This window comes from Pristiophorus japonicus, chromosome 11 (assembly GCF_044704955.1).
Source record: "Pristiophorus japonicus isolate sPriJap1 chromosome 11, sPriJap1.hap1, whole genome shotgun sequence".
Classification (NCBI taxonomy): Eukaryota; Metazoa; Chordata; class Chondrichthyes; family Pristiophoridae; genus Pristiophorus; species Pristiophorus japonicus.
Window position 1 is genome coordinate 183,480,222 of NC_091987.1, and position 24,696 is coordinate 183,504,917.

The following is a 24,696-nucleotide window of genomic DNA, read 5'->3' on the forward strand; positions in this document are numbered from 1 at the left end:
ATTATTGCTGGTAACTTATGACACTTTACTAACCCTTCCAAGGAAATGATAATTGAAGGTCCCTTCTGTCTGCTCCAGTGGATCAGGTGGACTCTAAAGACCTTATAAAGAAATAATTTGCATTTATATAGCATCGTTTGTGTCCTCAGGATACCCAAAGTAATTCACAGCTAATGCATTACTTCTGCAGTGCAATCACTCTTGTTTAGTGGTAGACAATTTACACACAGCAATATCTCCACAAACACAAATGAGATGAATGCCCATTTAACCTGTATTTGATGGTGTTGTTTAAGGAATGAATGTAGACCACTACACTGGGAGAACTACTCCTCTTTGAAAAGATTCAATGGAATCTTTAATATCCATCTGAACGAACGGGCGGGGCCTTGGTTTAACACCTCATCGGAAGGATGGCACCTGTCACAATGCAGCATTTCTTCAGTACTGCCCTAGATTATCAACCTCCATTATTGCTGGTAATTTCCTTCTCCGATTGGCCACTGTAACTTTGGCAGAAAATCAATGGAAACTCCGTTTAGACAGTTTATCCAAAGTTTCTGCTGATCTGCGGAATTTACAGACTGGGAGAACCCAAAGGTGTATGCCTCCGTCTGAAAGTTTGACTGGAACCCACAAAATGTTGTTTCTGCTGTCAGAGTGCTAGTATCGACCTCTCACTCTCATGGCATTACTTGAAGATGAGCAGGGAGTTTGCCTGTTTCCATATAAACAGCACCGTCGCCTCAACCACTAGCAGATAAACCAGATTTATCTCATTAAATGTTGATTGTCTGCCACATCTGCTTACACAGTAATAGTTACTGCATTGAATTACACATGTCACGCTTTGAGATGTTTACATATCGTAAGTCTCTATTTAAATGTAAGTATTATATTATTACCATAATAAATCATCAAGAACTGCTCATTAATGTCAATAAAAAAGGATCACAATTGCTGGAAATCTGAATAAATACACAGCAATTCAGGTTGCTTTTGTAGGAGAAAAGATGGTTATTGGCTGAAGAGGGGCTGTTTTTCAGAACCTTCAGCATTTTTTGGTTTTGTTTCAGATTTGTGCTTTTTCGTTCGATTATAAGTAGACCTGAGGAAGTACTGCACCTCTCTTTATTAAGGGCCCCACCTGAAATGTAAGAGAATACTTGAGTAATAGTGGCCACAACCTGACTAGAATATCGAAAAGAAAGAAAAAGAGCAATTTAAGATAATGATGTTGGGCTTTAAATGAACCATTATCAGTGAGATGAAAGAGGACCGAGTCCGGATTAACTGCTTGAGGAAAAGTGGTTGATTAAACAGTAGACCAGTAGACCAATGTTACAAGGACACCCTCAAAGCCTCCCTGAGTGCAACATCTTCACTGACACCTGGGAGTCCCTGGCCAAAGACCGCCCTAAGTGGAGGAAGGGCATCCGGGAGTCTCGGCACCGAGAGCATGCAGAAATCAAGTGCAGGCAGCGGAAAGAACGTGCGGCAAACTAGTCCCACCCACTCCTTCTCTCAATGACTATCTGTCCCACCTGTGACCGAGACTATGGCTCTCGTATTGGATTGTACAGCCACCTAAGGACTCGTGTTAAGAGTGGAAACAAGTCTTCGTCGATTCCGAGAGACTGCCTATGACCGACTGACTGAGTGTGAGATAGTTAAATATAAGAAGGATTAGATACAGGTTATATAACAGGGAAAATGGTTAAGAAGGTTGAGAGTAAGTATGAAAGAAGACAGATAAGCAACATAAAAAGAAATAGCAAGAACTATTATGAGCACATAAGCCGTAAGCAAATAGTTAAAGGTATGTAGGTACTTAAAGAAGAATGGTGCCTCTGGTATCTTATGTCTCTTTATAGAGGAAGATGAAAGTAGGACCATAAGGAAATTAGATGAACAATTGCCAAAGTGCTGTGCTCTCTGTGATATCCCACCAAGTAGTTGCTGTCAAGAACATTGTAAGGTGATAATGCAAAATTCAGTAAAGTGTGAGCACACTTTGACAACCTTTCAAAGAACAGCAGGTTTCCTACTCACCTGCTCACTCGTGATTGATTCTTTCAGCATTGATTCTTTCAACTACTTATGTTGTCATCAGTGACAGTTTAGCTCAGTTAGTAGCATTCATGTCCCTGAGTCAGAAGGTCATGGAGTTTAGCTGTGCTCCAGGACTTGAGCATTCAATCTATGCATTGCAAACATTGGAGTTGCATCTATTCAATCTACTTCAGTGCAGTCCTGGCAGAGTGCTGCATTGTTGGAGGTGCTGCCTTTGGGAAAAGATGTTAAACTAAGGTACCTTCTGCCTGTTGAGGTAGGCAGAAAATATCCCATGGCAGTTTTTGAAGAAGAGAAACGAAGGTGTTTTCTCAAACTCTTATTCTTCAACAAATAAAATGAATGATCACTTGCTGTCTCTTTCATTTTATTGTGTGCAAATTGGCTATATGGTAACAGCAGCTATACTTCAAAAGTAATTAATTGGCTATGAAGCACTTTGGGACATCCTAAAGATGTGAAAGGTACTGTGCAAATACTAGGGGGCCGAAATTCGGTACCGCCGTTTTTGAGGCGATGTCACTGCCTGAGTGCTGATTTTATGGCCAGGCGTTAGGTGCAGCCTCAAACAGCCAAATTCAGTTTTTACACCCAAAAATGAGAGAGCAGCGCTAAAAAGTGGCGTGGCACATTCACCCTTGGGTGGGAGCTCAGGAGGCAGACTGAATTTCGTAGCGCGGGACTGCTGCCAAGCTAGCTGGAAAATGGGTTGAAAAGGGGAAAAAAAACCTCAAACTTTTCTGACCCACACACAAACTTCCCCACTGTTACAACGAATGAAAAAAATGAAGAAATAAATAAAGAAAAAAACTTACCTTGCTCTCTGGCCGATTCCGCCCGAGTTCCGCTGTTTACACACCACTTTTTTCCGGGCTGCAGGAACGCCTGCCGGGAAAGCCGACGTTCAAACCAAATATCGTGGTCGAGGCGCCAAGGAGGCGTTGCGCGCTGGATGAGGACACCACGTGGGTGGTGTTAGCCGGCACAGCGTTAGCTCTTGGCGCCTCTGCCAAAGCGCCTACTGAATTTCTGCACAGGTGTGGACGCCGCTTACCCTCGAAGGTTGGCCTTTGCTGCCCGTTAACCGCCTCCCGTGTGCAGGAACAGGTGGCGGTAGGAACAGAATTTCAACTCCTACATCTTTCATTACCTTCATACTGCTTATTTTGGTGATGCTATTTGATAGAAGATGTCCCTCAACTCCATCAAAAGACCACCCCTCTGTGCAGGACCTCCAACAATAAGAAGTCCATAGCCGCATTCTTAGTAACAGAACAATTTTAAGCAAGAAGAGTCACCCCTTAAGAGCTGGGGACACCAGATACTTCACCTTTGACCCTGTGTGATCCCAACACATTATTTGTTGTATGCCAGAAGCACGGCAGTATCATCTAAATGAACTGACCTCACATGACAGCTTTCAACCCTGCAGATACAGTTCCAGCGTCACTTTTTCAGGACAACGTTATCAACCCCAATAGTTAGGACAACAGCAAAGTTACATGTGTGGGCGCCACACAGATACACTATAAATGCAAGTTCTTTCTCTGTCTTTCTTGAAGCACTTATTAATTTTGCAGTGTCATGTACAGCAGAATGGAGGCGGCTGAAACAGAACTGATTGTGTTTGTTGTGAAGATGGATTCTAGTAGCTGGTGTTCTGTCCTGAATGATAAATTGTTTAAGCTTCTCAATAAGTTGCTCAGTTTGACCCAACTGTGTACAGCACTCTATCTCAGGTAGGTGTTGGTGTCTGTCCTGGGTTAGTTGAGCTGTTAGTTGCAAGGGCCCCCATACACAATTTATATCTACAATTATTTATTTTAACTGCTCAGACCCCCATTAGTAGATAAAGATTGTGTTCCCATTTCAACGTCCCCCTCCTTCTATCAAAACAATCAACCCCACACAAGACGTAATCATAGCTTTTTCAGAACCGAAGGTACAAAATTGTCGCTAAAATTGAGAGATTGTATTAAATCTGTCAGAGTTCTACCAAAATGAGATCTTTGAAGGCTGACAATAGTGAAGAGCTTTATCTCAGTGCTCCAGACTGGGTTTGACCAAAGGCTCCAAAGATAAAGCAGAGATTGTGTCAAACAATTTACTTTGCTTCTTACAAACATAAGCAGTTGACAAGATTCTGTGAATTTGTTTTTGGCTCCAACCACATACACTCATGACCTCTGTAGGTGAAATATAAGTTAACTAAAAAAATGGCATTTTGTTGGTTTGTTAGTTATGTCAACCATATTGTTTTTGAGCTTCCCAACATGCATTGGCATTACAATGCAAAAATTCAATAAAATATTGAAAGGACTTTACAATACGCTCAAGGCTAGCATAAAACATATCCTCCCTTCAATCTTCTGGCTGTTTGACTGAAGCTTGATATTTTCCCAGTCCAGATTTAGGGTTGTGTTCTGCTGCTATTTCTTCCCATCAGAAGCAGTTAGTTGTGTTAAGGGGGCCGTTACACCACCGCTTTAGCATCAGGGAAAAGCAGTTTACGCTAAACTTGAGCAAGCCCAATCCTGAGATAAGGATCAGCCTGACAATAGAGTGAATAATAGAGCAATAATGCTCTTATTATTAATATCTATGGCCAGTGTGTCGTGCACATTAGAGATTGGCTAAGTGAAATTTTGTCCATTAGCTGCACATTAAGGCAGGGGTTATACTATGCACTTTGGGAATTCAATCCAGCATAAGCCTGCCTCCTGGATAGGTCTCACACCTTAGCCTTTAATACGCATAGTGGTCTTCTGAATTACATTACGTCCTTTGCATTAATATTCAGCTAAAACTACTTTGCTTGATTGCAAAAGTGTCAGTTTAAATGCAATCTAAGATTCTCTCTATGAATATTGGAGAGTGCTTGATGGTGCTGTTATTTCTATCTATTCATAGTGGAAAGAAGCATTCAAGCTTAGCTGTTATTCATTTCTATAAGCAGCGCAGAGTGATAAGAGGATTCTGTACGGTGATTCTTTTAACAAAAGATGACTTTTGATTAAGAAGAAAAGATCATTTGATCCAACAAAACCCAATCCATTTTTAACTGATCTCAGCTCCATCTGCACAGAAGGCGGTGAGGTTGTGGAATGCACGTCAGAGACCATGTTAACATTTAAGGAAAGGTTAAATGAGTGGTTTAAGAAAAGGGAATAAAAGGATAGGGGAAACAGGACAGGCACATGGTTGTAATCTACCAAAATTCCCTGGATTCTGGGGTACGGTCCCAGCGGATTGGAAAACCGCAAATGTAATGCCTCTTTTTAAAAATGGAGGCAGACAAAACGCAGGAAATTATAGACCAGTTAACTTAACATCTGTGGTTGAGAAAATGCTGGAGTAAATTATTAAGGAAGCAGTAGTGGGACATTTGGAAATGCATGATTCAATCAAGCAGAGTCAACATGGTTTTATGAAAGGGAATTCGTGTTTGATTTGCTGGAGTTCTTTGAGGATGTAACGAGCAGCATGGATAAGGGGGAACCAGTGGATATGGTGTATTCCAGAAGGCATTCGATAAGGTGCCACATAAGAGTTACTGCACACGATAAAAGCTCGCGGGGTTGGAGGTAATATATTCGCATGAATAGAGGATTGGCTAACTAACAGAAAACAGAGCCTCGGGATGAATGGGTCATTTTCCGGTAGGCAAACAATGACTAGTGAGGTGCGGCATGGATTGATGCTGGGGCCTCAACTATTTACAAACTATATTAATGACTTGGATGAAGGGACCGAGTGTAATGTCGCCAAGTTTGCTGAAGGTTCACCAGACTGATTCCTGGGATGGCGGGACTGACATATCAAGAAAGACTGGATCAACTGGGCTTGTATTCACTGGAGTTCAGAAGAATGAGAGGGGATCTCATAGAAACGTTTAAAATTCTGATGGGTTTAGACATGTTAGATGCAGGAAGAATGTTCCCAATGTTGGGGAAGTCCAGAACCAGGGGTCACAGTCTAAGGATAAGGGGTAAGCCATTTAGGACCGGGATGAGCAGAAACTTCTTCACCTAGAGAGTGGTGAACCTGTGGAATTCTTCACAGAAAGTTGTTGAGGCCAATTCACTAAATATATTCAAAAAGGAGTTAGATGTAATCCTTACTACTAGGGGGATCAGGGGTATGGCAAGAAAGCAGGAATGGGGTACTGAAGTTGCATGTTCAGCCATGAATTCATTGAATGGCGGTGCAGGCTCGAAGGGCCGAATGGCCTACTCCTGCACCTATTTTCTATGTTTCTATGATACAAAGATGGGTGGGAAAGCAAATTGTGAGGACACAAAAAATCTGCAAAGGGATAAAGACAGGCTAAGTGAGTGGGCATAAATTTTGGCAGATGGAGCATAATGTGAGAAAATGTGAGGTTATCCACTTTGGCATAAATAATAGAAAAGCAAATTATAATTTAAATGGAGAAAAATTGCAAAATGCTGCAGTACAGAGGGACCTGGGGGTCCTTGTGCATGAACCACAAAAAGTTAGTATGCAGGTACAGCAAGTAATCAGGAAGGCAAATGGAATGTTGCCTTTTATTGCAAGGGGGATAGAGTATAAAAGCAGAGAAGTCCTGCTACATCTGTACAGGGCATTGGTGAGGCCACACTTGGAGTACTGCATACAGTTTGGTCTCCGTATTTAAGGAAGAATATACTTGCATTGTCGACTGTTCAGAGAAGGTTCACGAGGCTAGATTTTCCACTTTTTTGCATGCTTAACGCCAACTTAACGTCCATTTTAAAGCTGAACTGATGTATAACCCCCAGATATCGCCCATTTAGCCACAAAATGGAAACTGGCGCTCAATTGGTGGTGGTCTACTTCATGCTGCACAATTTGGCTATCAGGAGGGGACAAGAATTGCCAGAAGAGTCTGACAGTCCACCTCACCAGAGAGAGGAAGAAGAGGATGAGGAGGCGGACGCTGACATAAGAACATAAGAACATAAGAAATAAGAATAGGAGTAGGACATACGGCCCTTCGAGCCTGCTCCGCCATTCAATAAGATCATGGCTGATCTGATCATGCACTCAGCTCCACTTCCCTGTCTGCTCCCCATAACCCCTTATCCCCTTATCATTTAAGAAACTGTCAATTTCTGTCTTAAATTTATTCAACATCTCAGCTTCCACAGCTCTCCGAGGCAATGAATTCTACAGATTTACAACCCTCTAGGAGAGGAAATTTCTCCTCATCTCAGTTTTAAATGGGCGGCCCCTTATTCTAAGATCATGCCCTCTAGTTCAAGTCTCCCCCATCAGTGGAAACATCCTCTCTGCATCCACCTTATCAAACCCCCTCATAATCTTATACGTTTTGATACAATCATCTCTCATTCTTCTGAATTCCAATGAGTAGAGGCGCAACTTACTCAACCTTCCTCATAAGTTAACCCTCTCATCCCCAGAATCAACCTAGTGAACCTTCTCTGAACTTCCTCCAAAGCAAGTATATTCTTTCGTAAATAGGAAAACCAAAACTGCATGCAGTATTCCAGGTGTTGCCTCACCAATACCTTATATAGCTGTAGCAAAACTTCCCTGCTTTTATACTCCATCCCCTTTGCAATAAAGGCCAAGATACCATTGGCCTTCCTGATCACTTGCTGTACCTGCATACTAACCTGCATACATCGGCCCAGGCAATTAGGCTAATGCTGAAGCCAAGCCCCTGCCCCCCATAGACCACATGAAAGGGCCTGTGGTGGCATGATAGCTGCAAGACTTTTAAGTCAGGAGCTCATCAATGAGCGCTTTGTCTGAAAGAATGTTGGTTGTATTTACAAGGCTAACACACTGCTGGGTGTGCAAGTCATACATCAATGGTGGGCATCACCCTGGTGACAGTTAATGTTTAAGTTGATTGAAGTTAAGTGTCATTATATCCTTTGCTGTTAAGGAATCACCAGCGTGTAACGGTGTAGCTATCTGAGCCAATGCGCAACAAGGTTTTGTTAAATAAAAAACAATTAAACTGAACATTTGTCTGAAATCATAAGTATATCTGTAAAAACAAACACCATCCCCCTCCAACCGCCGCTTCTCCTCCCCACCTCTACCCCTTCCCCTTCCCCTCCTGACTCCAAGCCATCTGGCCGAGGAGCTCCTCAGGCGATGCTTCATTGGGGGGGGGGATGACGGCCGAACCGCTGCTTGGGCGGATACGGGAGAGGATGGTCCCAATAGAACTGTGCAGCTTGGTATATCAAACTGCTATTTCAGGGCAACAAGGGATGTGTATTAAATGTCGGCCTTGCCAGCACCACCACATCCTGAGAATTAATTTTAAATAACATGGAATTAGGACTAAGAACATAGGAAAATAAGAACATAAGAAATAGGAGCAGGAATAGGCCATTTGGCCCCTTGAGCCTGCTCTGCCATTCAATAAGATCATGGCTGATCTGATCATGGACTCTGCTCCACTTCCCTGCCCGCTCCCCATAACCCTTTACTCCCTTGTCGCTCAAAAATCTGTCGATCTTCACCTTAAATATATTCAATGACCCAGCCTCCACAGCTCTCTGGGGCAGAGAATTCCATAGATTTACCACCCTCTGAGAGAAGAAATTTCTCCTCATCTCAGTTTTAAATGGACAGCCCCTTAGTCTACAGTCCTCTTGTTTAATTTTCCCCTATGAGTGGAAATATCCTCTCTGCATCCACCTTGTTGAGCCCCCTCATTATCTTATATGTTTCGATAAGATCACCTCTCATTCTTCTGAACTCCAATGTGTTTAGGCCCAAGCTACTCAACCTATCCTCATATGTCAACCCCCTCATCTCCGGAATCAACCTAGTGAATCTTCTCTGAACAGCCTCCAATGCAAGTATATCCTTTCTTAAATATGGAAACCAAAACTGTAAGCAGTACTCTAGGTAAGGCCATCTACTGCTCATGTGCAGGTTAGCACCAGAATGGACTGGTTGGGTCAAATGGCTTGTTTCCATGTTGTAACTCCATGTAATTTTTTGCCCGAAGGGTAATCGATTTGTTGAACATATTACCAGAGGAGGTCATGAAAGCAGGCGATATAAAGGGACTTAAGCAACTATCGGTGCATTTCTGGAGAGGGAAGGGCTTGGGGGATATGGTAAGATAACAGGTAAGCTTTGATCTAATAAAAAGTTACATCTTAACAAGATTACATTTTTAATTGATTCCCCTTTGGTTTTCTTGCCCTTCTGCTTAATGTAGGCCAGTATTTGTCTCTTGCACAACAAAATAGCAATAGTTTTTTGGGTGCTCAAAGTGGTATATCATTATATCACTAGCTGTCCTGCTACATAAATCTAGTGGACGACTGCTCCACCTAATAGACTACTGTGATAACACAACTGCTGATATAAATACAATAAAGGATCACGTAACAAGATTACATGACAAGTTCCTGTAGAGCTATCTTGCGTATGTGTCTGTTTATGATGTTGTAAAGAATATATCATATTGGTGATGAAGGTAGGATAAATGGATTCCCTAGATGAAACTTATTTGTTGGATTATCCAGCCAACTGACAGAGGGACTTTGAGAGGTTCTTTGTTTTACAGAACAGCTAAAAATGTGAGGTAAATTTCAAGTACACTTGTCGACATTGCCATGACCAGATGGCTACAACTATAGGAATAATAGGGCAATTAGGTGAGGTCCATCATGACCGAGAGACATTCGGAGCATATGTGGAGTGGCTAGAAATGTTCTTCACTGCGAATAGTATCGTTGAAGTCCCCGATGATTAAAACTGTAACCAGGTGTTTTTAGAAAGGAAACGGGCTATTTTCTTGACTGAAGCAGGCTCTGAGGTGTATGAAACCCTCAAAAATGTGCTTGTTCCCATCAAGCCAATGAATTATCCACTGACAGAGATTCTAACCCTTCAGTAAGAAACCTTTGGCATTGTTGCCAAATTAAGTTAATTTAAGGGTTAAGTAATGGCAGGAGAGCCCAGGACTGTGTTATGCTCCTCCTGTGCTATGTGGGAAATCAGGAACACTGACTACTATGTGTGCAGGAAGTGTGTCTAGCTGCAGCTCCTGTCAGTCAGCATTGCGACACTGGAACTGTGCATGGATTCACTCTGAAGCATTCGCGATGCTGAGGATGTCGTGAATAGCATGTTTAATAAGTTGGTCACACCAAAGGTAAAGTTTATAAAGGCAGATAGGGAATGGGCGGTCATCTCCCTCCAAAACAGATATACCACTTTGGGTACTGATGGGGGAGATGGCTCATTAGGGGAAGGCAGCAGCAGCCAAGTTCATGGCACCATGTATGGCTCTGCTGCACAGGAGGACAGGAAAAAGAGTGGGAGGGCTATAGCAGTAGGGGATTCTATTGTAAAGGGAATAGATAGTCTTTTCTGCGGCTGCAACCGAGAGTCCAGGATGGTATGTTGCCTCCCTGGTGCAAGGGTCAAGGATGTCTCGGAACGGCTGCAGGGCATTCTGGAGGGGGAACAGCCAGTTGTCGTGGTGCATATAGGTACCAACGCTATAGGTAAAAAAACGGGATGAGGTCCTACAGGCTGAATTTAGGGAGCTAGGAGTTAAATTAAAAAGTAGGACCTCAAAGTTGGTAATTTAAGGATTACTACCAGTGCCACGTGCTAGTCAGAGTAGAAATAGCAGGATAGTTAAAATTAATACGTGGCTTGAGAATGGTGCAAGAGGGAGTGATTCAAATTCCTGGGACATTGGAACCGGTTCTGGGGGAGGTGGGACCAGTACAAACCGGACGGTCTGCACCTGGGCAGGACTGGAACCGATATCCTTGGGGAGTGTTTGCTAGTGCTGTTGGGGAGGGTTTAAACTAATATGGTAGGGGATGGGAATCTATGCAGGGAGACAGAGGGAAGTAAAATGCGAGCAGAAGCAAAAGGAAGAAAGGAGATAAGGAAAAGTGGAGGGCAGAGAAATCAAAAAGGGCAACATAATTCTAAAAGGACAAAGGGTGTTAAAAAAAACAAGTCTGAAGGCTCTGTGTCTCAATGCGAGGAGCATTCATAATAAGGTGGATGAATTAACTGTGCAGATAGCTCTTAACAGATTACGGAGACATGGCTCCAGGGTGACCAAGGCTGGGAACTCAACATCCAGGGGTAGTCAATATTCAGGAAGGATAGATAGAAAGGAAAAGAAGGTGGGGTAGCGTTGCTGGTTAAAGAGGAGAATAACGCAATAGGAAGGAAGGACATTGGCTTGGATGATGTGGAATCTGTATGGGTAGAGCTGCGGAACATCAAAGGACAGAAAACGCTAGTGGGAGTTGTGTACAGACCATCAACAGTAGTAGTGAGGTTGGAGATGGTATCAAAAAGGAAATTAGGGATGCCTGCAATAAAGGTACAGTAGTTATAATGGGTGACTTTATTCTACACATAGATTTGGCTGACCAAACTGATAGCAATACAGTGGAGGAGGATTTCCTGGAGTATATTATGGATGGTTTTCTCGACCAATATGTTGAGGAACCAACTAGAGAGCTGGCCATCCGAGACTGGGTGTTGTGTAATGAGAGAGGATTAATTAGCAATCTTATTGTGCGAGGCTCCTTGTGGAAGAGTGACCATAATATGGTAGAATTCTTCATTAAGATGGAGAGTGACACAATTAAGTCAGAGACTAGGGTCCTGAACTTAAAGAAAGGTAACTTCGAAGGTATGAGACATGAATTGGCGAGAATAGACAGGCGAATGATACTTAAAGGGTTGACGGTGGATAGGCAATGGCAGACATTTGAAGATCACATGGATGAACTTCAGCAATTGTACATCCCTGCCTGCGGTAAAAATAAAACGAGGAAGGTGGCTCAACTGTGGCTAACAAGGGAAATTAGGGATAGTGTTAAATCCAAGGAAGAGGCACATAAATTGGCCAGAAAAAGCAGCAAATCTGAGGACTGGAGAAATTTAAAATTCAGCAGAGGAGGACAAAGTGTTTAATTAGGAGGCGGAAAATAGAATATGAGAGTAAGCTTGCAGGGAACATAAAAACTGACTGCAAATGCTTATATAGATATGTGAAGCGCAAAAGATTAGTGAAGACAAATGTAGGTCCCTTGTAGTCAGAATCAGGTGAATTGCTAATTGTAGTTGGGAAAATGTTGGAATCAATTATTAAAGATGTAATAGCAGTGCATTTGGAAAGCAGTGACAGGATCGGTCCAAGTCAGCATGGATTTATGAAAGGAAAATCATGCTTGACAAATGGGGAACAAAGAAATTGCAGACCAATTGAACAAATATTTTGGTTCTGTCTTCACGAAGGAAGACACAAATAACCTTCCGGAAATACTAGGGGACCGAGGGTCTCGCGAGGAGGAACTGAAGGAAATCCTTATTAATCAGGAAATTGTGTTAGGGAAATTAATGGGATTGAAGGCTGATAAATCCCTGGGGCCTGATAGTCTGCATCCCAGAGTAATTAAGGAAGTGGCCCAAGAAATAATGGATGCATTATTATTCTATAGACTCTGGATCAGTTCTTATGGATTGGAGGGCGGGTAGCTAATGTAACCCCACTTTTTAAAAAAGGAGGGAGAGAGAAAACAGGGAATTATACACCAGTTAGCCTGACATTGATAGTGGGGAAAATGTTGGAATCAATTATTAAAGATGTAATAGCAGTGCATTTGGAAAGCAGTGACAGGATCGGTCCAAGTCAGCATGGATTTATGAAAGGAAAATCATGCTTGACAAATCTTCTAGAATTTTTTGAGAATGTAATTAGCAAAGTGGACAAGGGAGAACCAGTGAATGTGGTATATTTGGACTTTCAAAAGGCTTTTGACAAGGTCCCACATGAGATTAGTGTGCAAAATTAAAACACATGGTATTGGGGGTAATGTATTGATGTGGATAGAGAAATGGTTGGCAGACAGGAAGTAAAGTGTAGGAATAAACTGGTTCTTTTCAGAATAGCAGGCAGTGACTAGTGAGGTACCACAAGGTTCAGTGCTGGGACCCCAGCTATTTATAATGTACATTAATGATTTGCAGATGGCATTAAGCTGGGTGGCAGTGTGAGCTGTGAGGAGTATGCTAAGAGGCTGCAGGGTGACTTGGACAGGTTAGGTGAGTGGGCAAATGCATGGCAGATACACTATAATGTAGATACATGTGAGGTTATCCACTTTGGTGGCAAAAACAGGAAGGCAGAATATTATCTGAATGGTGACAGATTAGTAAAAGGGGAGGTGCAACGAGACCTGGGTGTCATGGTACATCAGTCATTGAAAGTTGACATGCAGGTGCAGCGGGCTGTGAAGAAGTCAAATGGCATGTTGGCCTTCATAGCGAGGGGAATTGAGTAAAGGTGCAGGGAGGTCTTCCTGCAGTTGTACACGGCCTTGGTGAGGCCACACCTTGAATATTGTACAGTTTTGGTCTACTAATCTGAGCAAGGACATTCTTGCTTTTGAGGGAGTGCAGTGAAGGTTCACCAGACTGATTCTCGGGATGGCAGGACTGACATATGAAGAAAGACTGGATCGACTAGGTTTATATTCACTGGAATTTAGAAGAATGAGAGGGGATCTCATAGAAACATATAAAATTCTGACAGGATTGGACAGGTTAGATGCAGGAAGAATGTTCCCGATGTTGGGGAAGTCCAGAACCAGGGGTCACAGTCTAAGGGTAAGCGGTAAGCCATTTAGGACCGAGATGAGGAGAAGCTTCTTCACTCAGAGAATTATGAACCTGCGGAATTCTCCACCATAGAAAGTTGTTGAGGCCAGTTCGTTAGATGTATTCAAAAGAGAGTTAGATGTGGCCCTTATGCCTAAAGGGATCAAGGGGTATGGAGAGAAATCAGGAATGGATTACTGAAGTAGCATGATCAGCCATGATCATATTGAATGGTGGTGGAGGCTCGAAGGGCCAAATGGCCTACTCCTGCATTTATTTTCTATGTTTCTGTATAACCAAGTTAGAACAGCACTACAGTCCTGAGCCCCTGGAAATTGCTGAAAGTTATCGTTTTGGAAAACAAAATCAATTAACTGATGAGCGTATCAGTGACTACATTGTAGCCTTAAAAAAACTGTCCATTTACTGTCATTTCGAAAATATTCAGGACCGAGCATTGCCTGACTGCTTTTTTTGTGAGATGAAAAATGAAGCAATCAGAAGAAAGTTGTTGACAACCCTAACTTGACTTTTTATTTGGCTTGTCAGACAGCTATGTAGATGGATATGGCTGACCTATACTCCCGAGAATTTCGTGCCATTTCCAGTCATCTGACAACTGAGGTGAATTGCCTGCAGACATTAAATAAAAGGCAGTTGGACCACAAGGCTTCAGCAACTGGACAAGGTAACAGCGCATTGAAATCATGCTATCGGTACCTGGGACAATACATTGCTCAAAGTTGTCCATATGTGAAGACAGAGTGTTTCTTCTAAAAGAAACCAGGGCATTTTGTGAAGGCGTGCCGACTGAAGAATAAACCGATGTTCACTGCTCGCAGTAGAAATCGCCAGAGATTACATAGCATTGAAGAGAAGTAACAGGTCGAGGAGGTTATGGAGATACACGTCATCAGCAGCACAAGGGTATCTAACAGCGATTCCTGAAGTATTGTCATCCAAGTAGGTGTTGCAGGAACCAGGATACCCTTGGAAATCGACACTGGTGCATCCATGAGCGTAGTACCGAAATCGCTATTGAAGAACATAAGGATTAGGAGCAGGAGTAAGCCATTTGACCCCTTGAGCCTGCTCCATCATTTAATAAGATCTTATCATGACAAATTGAGTGATTTTCTGATGGAGAAATCGAAGATAGAGCTGCGAGGCTACTCAGGAGAGCAAATCCCTGTTGTAAGCTGTATCACTGTACCAGTGAAATACAAATATCAGTTTCAGAGCTTGCCTCTCTTAGTAGTGGCAGGAGACAAGCCTGCCTTAATAGATAGAAATTGGAAGGGATCACTGAAGCTGGATTGTAATGAGATCTTTCGTGTTGAAATGAGATTTTAATCAAAGCATGATGTCATCAAGCAGTATCCGAAGGTGTTCCATGAAACAAGCAGTTCGATCCAAGGTTTCAAGGTGAGTGTCATGGTACAGAAGGATGCTAGACCAGTTTACTGCAAGCCACGTCCTATACTATATGTACTCAAGAAGAAAGTTGAGCAAGAACTCAAAAGACTAGAAACTGAGAACATTATTGCGAAGATAGCTCTATGTAATTGGGCTATACCCATTGTTGTACCGAAGTCAGATGGTACGGTAAGGTTGTGTGGTGATTATAAAGTAACCACAAACCAGGATTCTAGAGGGTAATCTACCCAATACATTGCCAAATGTAGAAGATTTGTTCACAACGCTGACAGGTGGCCAGATCTTCTCAAAGTTAAATCTGACAAATGTCTACTTACAACTTGAACTAGAATCAGAGAATCACAGAAATTTACAGCATGGAAAGAGGCCATTTCAGGACATTGTATCTTCACCGGCCGACCAAGAGCTATCCAGCCTAATCCCACATTCCTGCTCTTGGTCTGTAGCCCTGTAAATTATGAGACTTTACGTGCACATCCAAGTATCTTTTAAATGTGGTGAGGGTTCCTGCCTTTACCATCCTTTCAGGCAGTGATTTCCAGACCGTAACAACCTTCTGGGTAAAGAAATTTCCCCTCATATCTCCTATAGATCTCCCCCCAATTACTTTAAATCTCTGCCCCCTGGTTGTTGACCTCTCTGCCAAGGGAAACAGGTCCTTCCTATCCACTCCATCCAGGCACCTCATAATTTTATATACATCAATCAGGTCTCCCCTTAGCCTCCTCTGTTCCAAAGAAAACAGATCCAGCATCTCCAATCTTTCCTCATAGTGAAAATTTTCCAGTCCAGGCAATATTTTTGTAAATCTACCCTCTGCACCCTTTCCAGTGCAATCACATCTTTCCTGTAATGTGGTGACGAGAACCACACACAGTACTCCAGCTGTGGCCTAACCAGTGTTTTACACAGTTCAAGCATAACTTCCTTGCTCTTGTATTCCATGCCTCAACGAATAAAGGCAAGTATTCTATATGCCTTCTTAACCACCTTATCTGCCTGGCCTGCTACCTTTGGGGATCTGTGGACCAGCACTCCAAGGTCCCTTTGTTTCGCTACACTTTTCAGTGTTGTACCATTTAATGTATATTCTCTTGTCTTGTTAGCCCTCCCCAAATGCATTACCTCACACTCATCCGGATTGAATTCCACTTGCCACTGTTGGCCTTCATAGCTAGGGGATTTGAGTATAGGAGCAGGGAGGTCTTACTGCAGTTGTACAGGGCCTTAGTGAGGCCTCACCTGGGATATTGTGCTCAGTTTTGGTCTCCTAATCTGAGGAAGGACGTACTTGCTATTGCGGGAGTGCAGCAAAGATTCACCAGTCTGATTCCTGGGATGGTAGGACTAACATATGAGGAGAGACTGGATCGACTGGGCCTGTATTCACTGGAATTTAGAAGGATGTGAGGGGATCTCATAGAAACATATAAAATTCTGACGGGACTGGACAGGTTAGATGCAGGAAGAATGTTCCCGATGTTGGGGAAGTCCAGAACCAGGGGACATAGTCTAAGGATAAGGGGTAAGCCATTTAGGACTGAGATGAGGAGAAACTTCTTCACTCAGAGAGTTGTTAACCTGTGGAATTCCCTACCACAGAGAGTTGTTGATGCCAGTTCATTGGATATATTCAAGAAGGAGTTAGATATTGCCCCTATGGCTAAAGGGATCAGGGGTATGGAGAGAAAGCAGGAAAGGGGTACGGAGTTGAATGATCAGCCATGATCTTATTGAATGGTGATGCAGGCTGGAAGGGCCGAATGGCCTACTCCTGCACCTATTTTCTATGTATCTATGTTTCTGCCCACCTGCCAGTACATTGATACCTTCCTGCAGTCCATAGCTTTTGTTTTCATTATCAATCACACAGCCTATTTTAGTGTCATCTGCAAACTTTTTAATGATAGCTCCAAAATGTAAGTCCAAGTCATTGATATATACCACAAAAAGCAAGGGACCCAGCACTGCGCCCTGTGGAACTCCACTGGATACAGCCTTCCAGTCACAAAAACACCCATCAACCATTACACTTTGCTTCCTGCCTCTGAGCCAATTTTGGATCCAACGTGTCACTTTGCCCTAGATCCCATGGGCTATTACTTTCATGACCAGTCTGCCATGTGGGACCTTTAGCTTTGCTAAAATCCATATACACTACATCATACGCACTGCCCTCATTGACACTCCTGATAACCTCCTCAAAAAATTCAATCAAGTTAGTCAGACATGACCTTCCCTAGACAAAACCATGCTGATTGTCCTTGATTAATCCATGTCTTTCCAAATGAAGATTTATCCTGTCCCTCAGGAATTTTTCCAATAATTTTTGCATCACTGAGGTTAGGCTGACTGGCCTGTAATTGTTTGGTCAATCCCTTTCTCCCTTTTTAAACAGAGGTGCAACATTAACTGTCCTCCAATCCTCTGGCACCACACCTGTAGTCAGAGAGGATTGGAGAATGATGGTCAGAGCCTCTGCTATTTCCTTCTTTGCTTCTCTTAACAGCCTGGGATACATTTCATCCAGGCCTGGGGATTTATCCACTTTCAAAGCTGCTTAGCCCCTTAATACATCCTCTCTCACTATGTTTATCTTGTCTAATATTTCACACTCCTCTTCCTTCATTGCAAAATCTGCACCGCCCCTAGATGAAGAGTCCAAGTCGTGCTTGATTATAAATTCTCATCTAGGTCTGTACCAATTTAATAGGCTACCATTTGGAGTGTCTTCCGCCCCCGCCATATTCCAAGAGATGATGAACCAAATTTTGCAAGACATTGAAGGAGTAGCGTGTTGAATGAAGTGCTCAAACAGCGAGAGAAGCACAGAATACAAGTGACTTCTCACAAGTGTAAGTTATTTTGAATCTCAGTGGAGTACTTAGGGCACATAATAGACAAAAATGGTTTACGTTCAATCGAGGGAAAACTGGATGCAATTAGAAATGCACCTACGCCCAAGAATATCACTGAATTTCGATCATTTTTGAGTCTTTTGAACTATTATGGGAAGTTCCTACTAAATTCGGCTATAGTATTACATCCACTTAATGAGCTGTTGAAATAATAGGTCTATTGAACGTGTTCAGAAGAATGTGACGCAGCATTGAAGGAGTGTAAAAGCCAATTGGTAGACAGTACCATGTTAGTTCATTCAGATGTATCTAAGGAAATCAAGCTAGCATGTGATCCCTCTCAAATGGAGTTGGGGCAGTGAACTCACATATACTAGTTAGTGGGGAGGAGAGATCAATTGCTTTTGCTTCGCGCACTCTCAGTGCTAGTGAGCGTAATTATGCGCAGATCGAAAGGAAAGCTTTGGCGTTGATTTTAGGTCAAGAAGTTCCACAAATACTTGTATGGTCATAAGTTTACCATCATTACTGACCATAAGACCCTGACAGCAATCTTCCATCCAAAGTCCCCCGTTCCAACCTTAGCTGCAGCCCAAATGCAGAGATGGGCTTTGATTTTGTCAACATATACGTATGACATACAGATGATTGGCTGATCACAGTAATGCTGATGTTATGTCAAGGTTGCCATCCCATCACAAGTTACACCCAGTAGGGAAGAAGTGTTCTATTTTTCATACATTGATGAATTGCCAGTCACAGATGAAAAGATTGGTAGAGCAACCAAACATGGCCCAGTTATGTCAAAAGTGTATGATTACATAGCAAATGGCTGGCCAAACCAGGTATCAGATAAAAATATTCATCCATACTTCATTCATAGGAATAAATTATCAGTGGAGAAAGATTGCATCATGTGGCATGAAAAAATAATTATTCCAAATAAGTTCAGGTCTAAATTGTTAGGAGAACTTCATGATCAGCACCTGGGAATGTGCTTGACCAAGAGTTTTGCATGGAGTTACTTATGGTGACCAGGTTTAGATAAAGATACAGAGTACATCGTTACTCAGTGTACAACATGCCAATTGATAAGCAAGAAACCACCATCAGTACCATTACAGCCATGGAAATGGCCTCCCAGGGTGTTGCAAAGATTACATGTAGATTTTGCTGAGCTAGAAGGACAACAATTGTTCATTGTGATTGGTAACCATTCGAAGTGGGTAGAGATGATTCCAATGCGGAAAATGAAAAACAAGTAAAACACTAGACAATTTGCGAAGATTGTTTTCTTTAAATGGCCTCCCAGAAGAAATTGTGTCTGATAATGGGCCGCAATTTTGTTCAGAAGAATTTACACAGTTCATGTGCAGAAATGGTGTGAAACATAACAAGGTTCTACCGTACAATCCTGCATCAAATGGTGCATCAGACCACACAGTACAAATTGTAAAGGTGCCCTCATCAAGCAAATGTTGGCTCTAAATCCAAAGAAACGGCAGCTGTCGTTGGATCACAAATGAGCAAATTTTCTAATTAACTATCATAATACTCCTCATACAACTATTGGTAGAACATCAGCAGAGTTGTTTCTCAAACGACAGCCACAAATCAGATTCTCGTTGTTAAAGCAAAACTTGGCACAGTCAGTGGAAGAGAAACAATTAAGACAGAAAGAGAATCATGATAGAGGTCGAGTAAGAAGAGAAGTGTGAAATTGAATCAAAGGTGAGAATGAAGAACCATCGCCATAAATGGTTAAAGTATTTACCAGTAATAGTAGTAAAGATATATAGCCCTCGCACATATTTGTTCAAGATGTTTAATCATGGAAAGGTTAGGTTTGTTCACATTGATCATATTTTACCTACAGATGTGGAAGACGTTGAAAGTTGGAATGATTCGATTATTTCTAATGAGTCAGATAGTCTTGTTACAAGTAGAGCACCTATATCAGATGTCCTAGAAACATGTCCAAGAGAAAATCAGAATTTAATTCTGAGTCCGAGTCAGGCAGACAAACAGTCTGAAATTGTAGAGAATCCAAATGTAGATGAAGGGCATCTCTTGGAGAAAAACTTTCCTCAGGCTCACCTAGAATGATTCTAAGTTCGACACCAAGTTTGGAAAATTCTGTTCAAGAGCGAAGGTATCCTCTTTGAGACAGAAAACCAGTGGTTAAGTTTGGTTTGTAAATATGGCAAAATAAATCCATATCTTTTGTTGTGTGTAACCATGCAAGTTATGTATAATGATTATTTTGTTATGATTACTTCTTCATTAAGGAGGGCGAAGTGTAATATAGAGCCCCCCTAGTGGACTACTGCTCCACCTAGTGGACTACTGTGGTAATGCAACTGCTGATGTAAATACAATAAAGGATCATGTGACAAAGCCACATGAAAATTTCCTGTAGAGTCAGCTTTTTTATGTGTGTGTTTCTGATGTCATAAAGAATATATTACAGGAAGGAAGGACTGACATTACAGCCAATTAATTACTATTGCAAGTGTCGTCACTGTTGTAATTTGCAAGTAGGGAAGCCTATTTGCACTCAGCAGGGTCCCATAATGACCAGATAATCTGTTTTTTAGTGATGCTGGTTGAGGGATAAATACTGGCCAGGACATTCGTGAGAACTCCTCTGCTGTTCTTCTAAACGATCCAGGCGATCTTTCAAGTCCACCTGAGCGGGTAGACAGGGCATCAGTTTAATGTCTCATCCAAACGATGGTACCTCCGTACAACACTGAAATTATGTGCTCACATCCCTGGAGTGGGGCTTCAATCCCTGGCCTTCTGACTCAGAGGCGAGAATGTTACTACTGAGCCAAGACTGACACCTTGGGAGGGCAGAGCTTCCAAATACACCACTACGCAGGATGCTGTTGCTGTAGCAACCTATATATTAACAAAAAAAAAATCAAAAAAATAGCTTAATAAATGAAAATAAAGCTGTGATGCAATTAATAATTTACATCGCAAGTGAAACAACATATAACACATAATAATGAACCAGACACAAGGAATGGAAAAGACACGTCTGTGCACAAGAGAGTTCTCTTCAGAGGCTGGGTTAAGGCAGACTGCTCTCGCAAGGTAGTAAGGTAGATGGAGCTTTACACCACAAACTCCATTCCCGAGCCATTGACAACATCCCTCTCCCTGGCCACAGTCTAAGGCTGAATCAGATTGCTTGCAACCTTGGTGTCATAGTTGAACCCGAGATGAGCTTCCAACCAAATATTCACATCCTCACTAAGACTGCCTATTTCGACTTCCGGAAATTCACTCGACTCCACCCCTGCCTCAGCTGATCTGCTGCTGAAACCCTCATCTATGTCTTTGTAATTTCTAAACTTTACAATTTCAACACACTCCTGGCCGGCCTCCCACATTCTACCCTCTATAAACTTGAGGTCCAAAACTCGGCTGCCCGTATCTTAACTCGCACCAAGTCCTTTTAGCACCTCAACCCTGTGCTCGCTGACCTACATCAACTCCCGGTTAAGCAACGCCGTGATTATTAAAATTCTCATCCTTATTTTTAAGCATGGTCATGGTCTTGCCCACCCCTACCTCAGTAAGCTCCTCCATCCCCTCAACCCTCCGAGATATCTGCGCTCCTCCACTTCTGGCCTCTTGAGCATCCCCAATATGAATCGCTCCACCATTCCTACAGTACAACAGTGACTACACTTCAAAAGAACCTCTTGGCTGTAAAGCGTTTTGGGGTGGCCTGAGGTCATGAAAGGCGCTGTATGCATGCAAGTCTTTCTTTTTATTGGTGGCCGTGCCTTTAGCTGCCAAGGCCCTAAGCTCTAGAATTGCCTCCCTAAATCTCTCTGATGCTCTACCTCTCTTCCTTTGAGATACTCCTTTAAAACCCACCTCATGACCATCTGTCCTATTATCTCCTTGCGTGGTTTGGTGTTAAATTTTGTTTGATAATGTTCCTGTGAAGTGCATGGGGCACTTTACTACATTAAAGGTGCTATATAAATCCAAGTTATTGTTGTTGCACTCGACATTTGGCTTGTGCTGTACCTCCCCTGGGAGTTTTGGTGATGCCTCTGGGTGATACAACAACAAAGAACATAGCGTTTCTTGACACTCACATCATTCCCCTCACGGCCAAAACAAAATTATTTCGAAACAAGACAAACTTATTGATCCATAAAACAGTCTCCTGTACTTCTAGAGAGAGATGATCAGGTCACAGTTCTGATGACCTCCTGTCACATTTATGAGCTGCATTGCAAAATCCAAAGAAGCAGGCACTTCACTGATTGTCATAATGAATTATGCAAAATTAAGAACAATTACAAAGCAGTTTGATATCATTCAAAACACAGTTTAAAAAGCTGACTAGACTACTATGTGATGATTCCAGTTCCACACTTTTCAATGGGAAAAGCGGAAGACCTGTTAAAAAGCAGGTTTGAAGGGAGTGCTCCTCCATTTTGGAGATGGAGAAGGGATTTTGTGCTATCTTGGTAAAGCAGTTATTCCACAGCATCAGCGCACTTACAATGATCCTACAATTTTCAGATGCCTCGTGTGAACACCAATCCAACCTTGAACTGAACAGATATTGTGAGGCTTTCCAGCATGTCATTGTAATAAAGGCTATGCATGCGTTGAACGGTTTGATTGTTCATGTGGGAAACTGGGCTGGTGACACTTGCACAAACACAGAAAGGTCATTTGTGCATGTGAGTGGACCATTTAGCACCTCTGTGATCAGTTACTGTTTTTTTAATTCATTCACTGGATGTGGGCGTCACTGGCAAGGCCAGCAATTATTGCCCATCCCTAACTGCCCTTGAGAAGGTGGTGGTGAGTCGCCTTCTTGAACCGCTGCAGTCGTTTGCTGATGGTACTTCCACAGTGCTGTTAGGAAGGGAGTTCCAGGACTTTGACCCAGCAATGATGAAGGAATGGTGACATATTTCCAGGTCAGAATGGTGTGTGGCTTTGAGGAGAACTTGCAGGTAGGGGATGGTGTTCCGATGCCCCTATTGCCCTTGTACTTCTAGGTGATAGAGGTCATGGATTTGGGAGATGCTTTTGAAGAAACCATGGCGAATTGTTGCAGTGCATCTTGTAGATGGTACACACTGCAGCCACGGTGCGCCGGTGGTGGAGGGAGTGAATGTTTAAGGTGGTGGATGGGGTGCCAATCAAGTCGGCTGCTTTGTCCTGGATGGTGTCGAGCTTCTTGAGTGTTGTTGGAGCTGCACTCAACCAGGCAAGTGGAGAGTATTCCATCACACTCCTGACTTGTGTCTTGTAGATGGTGGAAAGACTTTAGGGAGTCAGGAGATGAGTCACTCGCCACAGAATACCCAGCCTCTGACCTGCTCTTGTAGCCACAGTATTTATATTTCTGCACCTGTATGACCATACCACTTAGCACATGGTTTTAGACTGGGTGGGAATGTTATTCTTTTTTTCTCCTGGCTATCCTTGTCTGTATTTATTTTGTGTTCAAGTGCTGAATTTATTTAACTTTGAAAACTTGATTTATTTTTACATTTTTATTTTTAATGGAACGGGACCTGTTAATTAGAGTAACAAGCAAGTTCTCAGTACTTTACCTGCCAGTGAAGATTTCCAAGTTACTTAAGTGCACTCATCTAATTTACAACTCAAAGAGCACCAACCCTGACTTACTTAAATGGTCCCTGATTGTCCTCTCCCGGGGAAATAGATCAGCTGGATTTGTGCGGAAGTGCATTGTAAGTTTACATCACTTCAGACCCTCATAACCCTGGAGGGTAAGAAGATAACACAACTGACAATACTAGCCTATCAGCTAGTGCCAGTTACACAGAAAATGCGATGGCAAACCATCGTGTTTCAATAATTACATTGCAAGCCAGACTTTTATTTTCACATTTTAATTAACCTCTGTACACCTATTTATTTATTCATAATTGAGTATTAAGGGTACGTGGCGAGATCTTGTGTATTGTTTACAATTCCCTAGAAGTTTTGAAACAAATATGGTCATATTAACATCATCATATATCATCATCATAGGCAATCCCTCGAAATCGAGGAAGACTTGTTTCCACTCTAAAAGTGAGCTCTCAGGTGACTGGACAGTCCAATATGGGAATTTCAGTCTATGTCGCAGGTGTGACAGACAGTCGTTGAAGGAAAGGGTAGGTGGGGAGTCTGGTTTTCCGCACGCTCCTTCCACTGCCTGCGCTTGTTTTCTGCATGCTCTCGGCGACGAGACTCGAGGTGCTCAGCACCCTCCCGGATGCTCTTCCTCCACCTAGGGTGGTCTTTGGCCAGGGACTCCCAGGTGCCGGTGGGGATGTTGCACTTTATCAAAGAAGCTTTGAGGATATCCTTGAAACGTTTCCTCTGCCCACCTGGGGCTCGCTTGCCGTGTAGGGGTCCCTAGTAGAGCATATTAACTCATTGAGTACCTTTGGGTTTTTGAGCTGGTTGTATTCAAACCACCCTCTCAGCATCAGATCTCTCATCATTCTGCAATTTCTTTGCAGGATAGAACAAAAAAAAGGTTCAGGATACATGGCCATTTCTAGCTAAGTCTTCCTGTCAGTTAAGAATGGTCATTGGCTGTCCTCAAATGTAATGCCACCCATAATAGGCACAGCAACCTCTTCTCCTGTGACCCTGGCAGATCTCATGTTGTGTGTACCTCTGA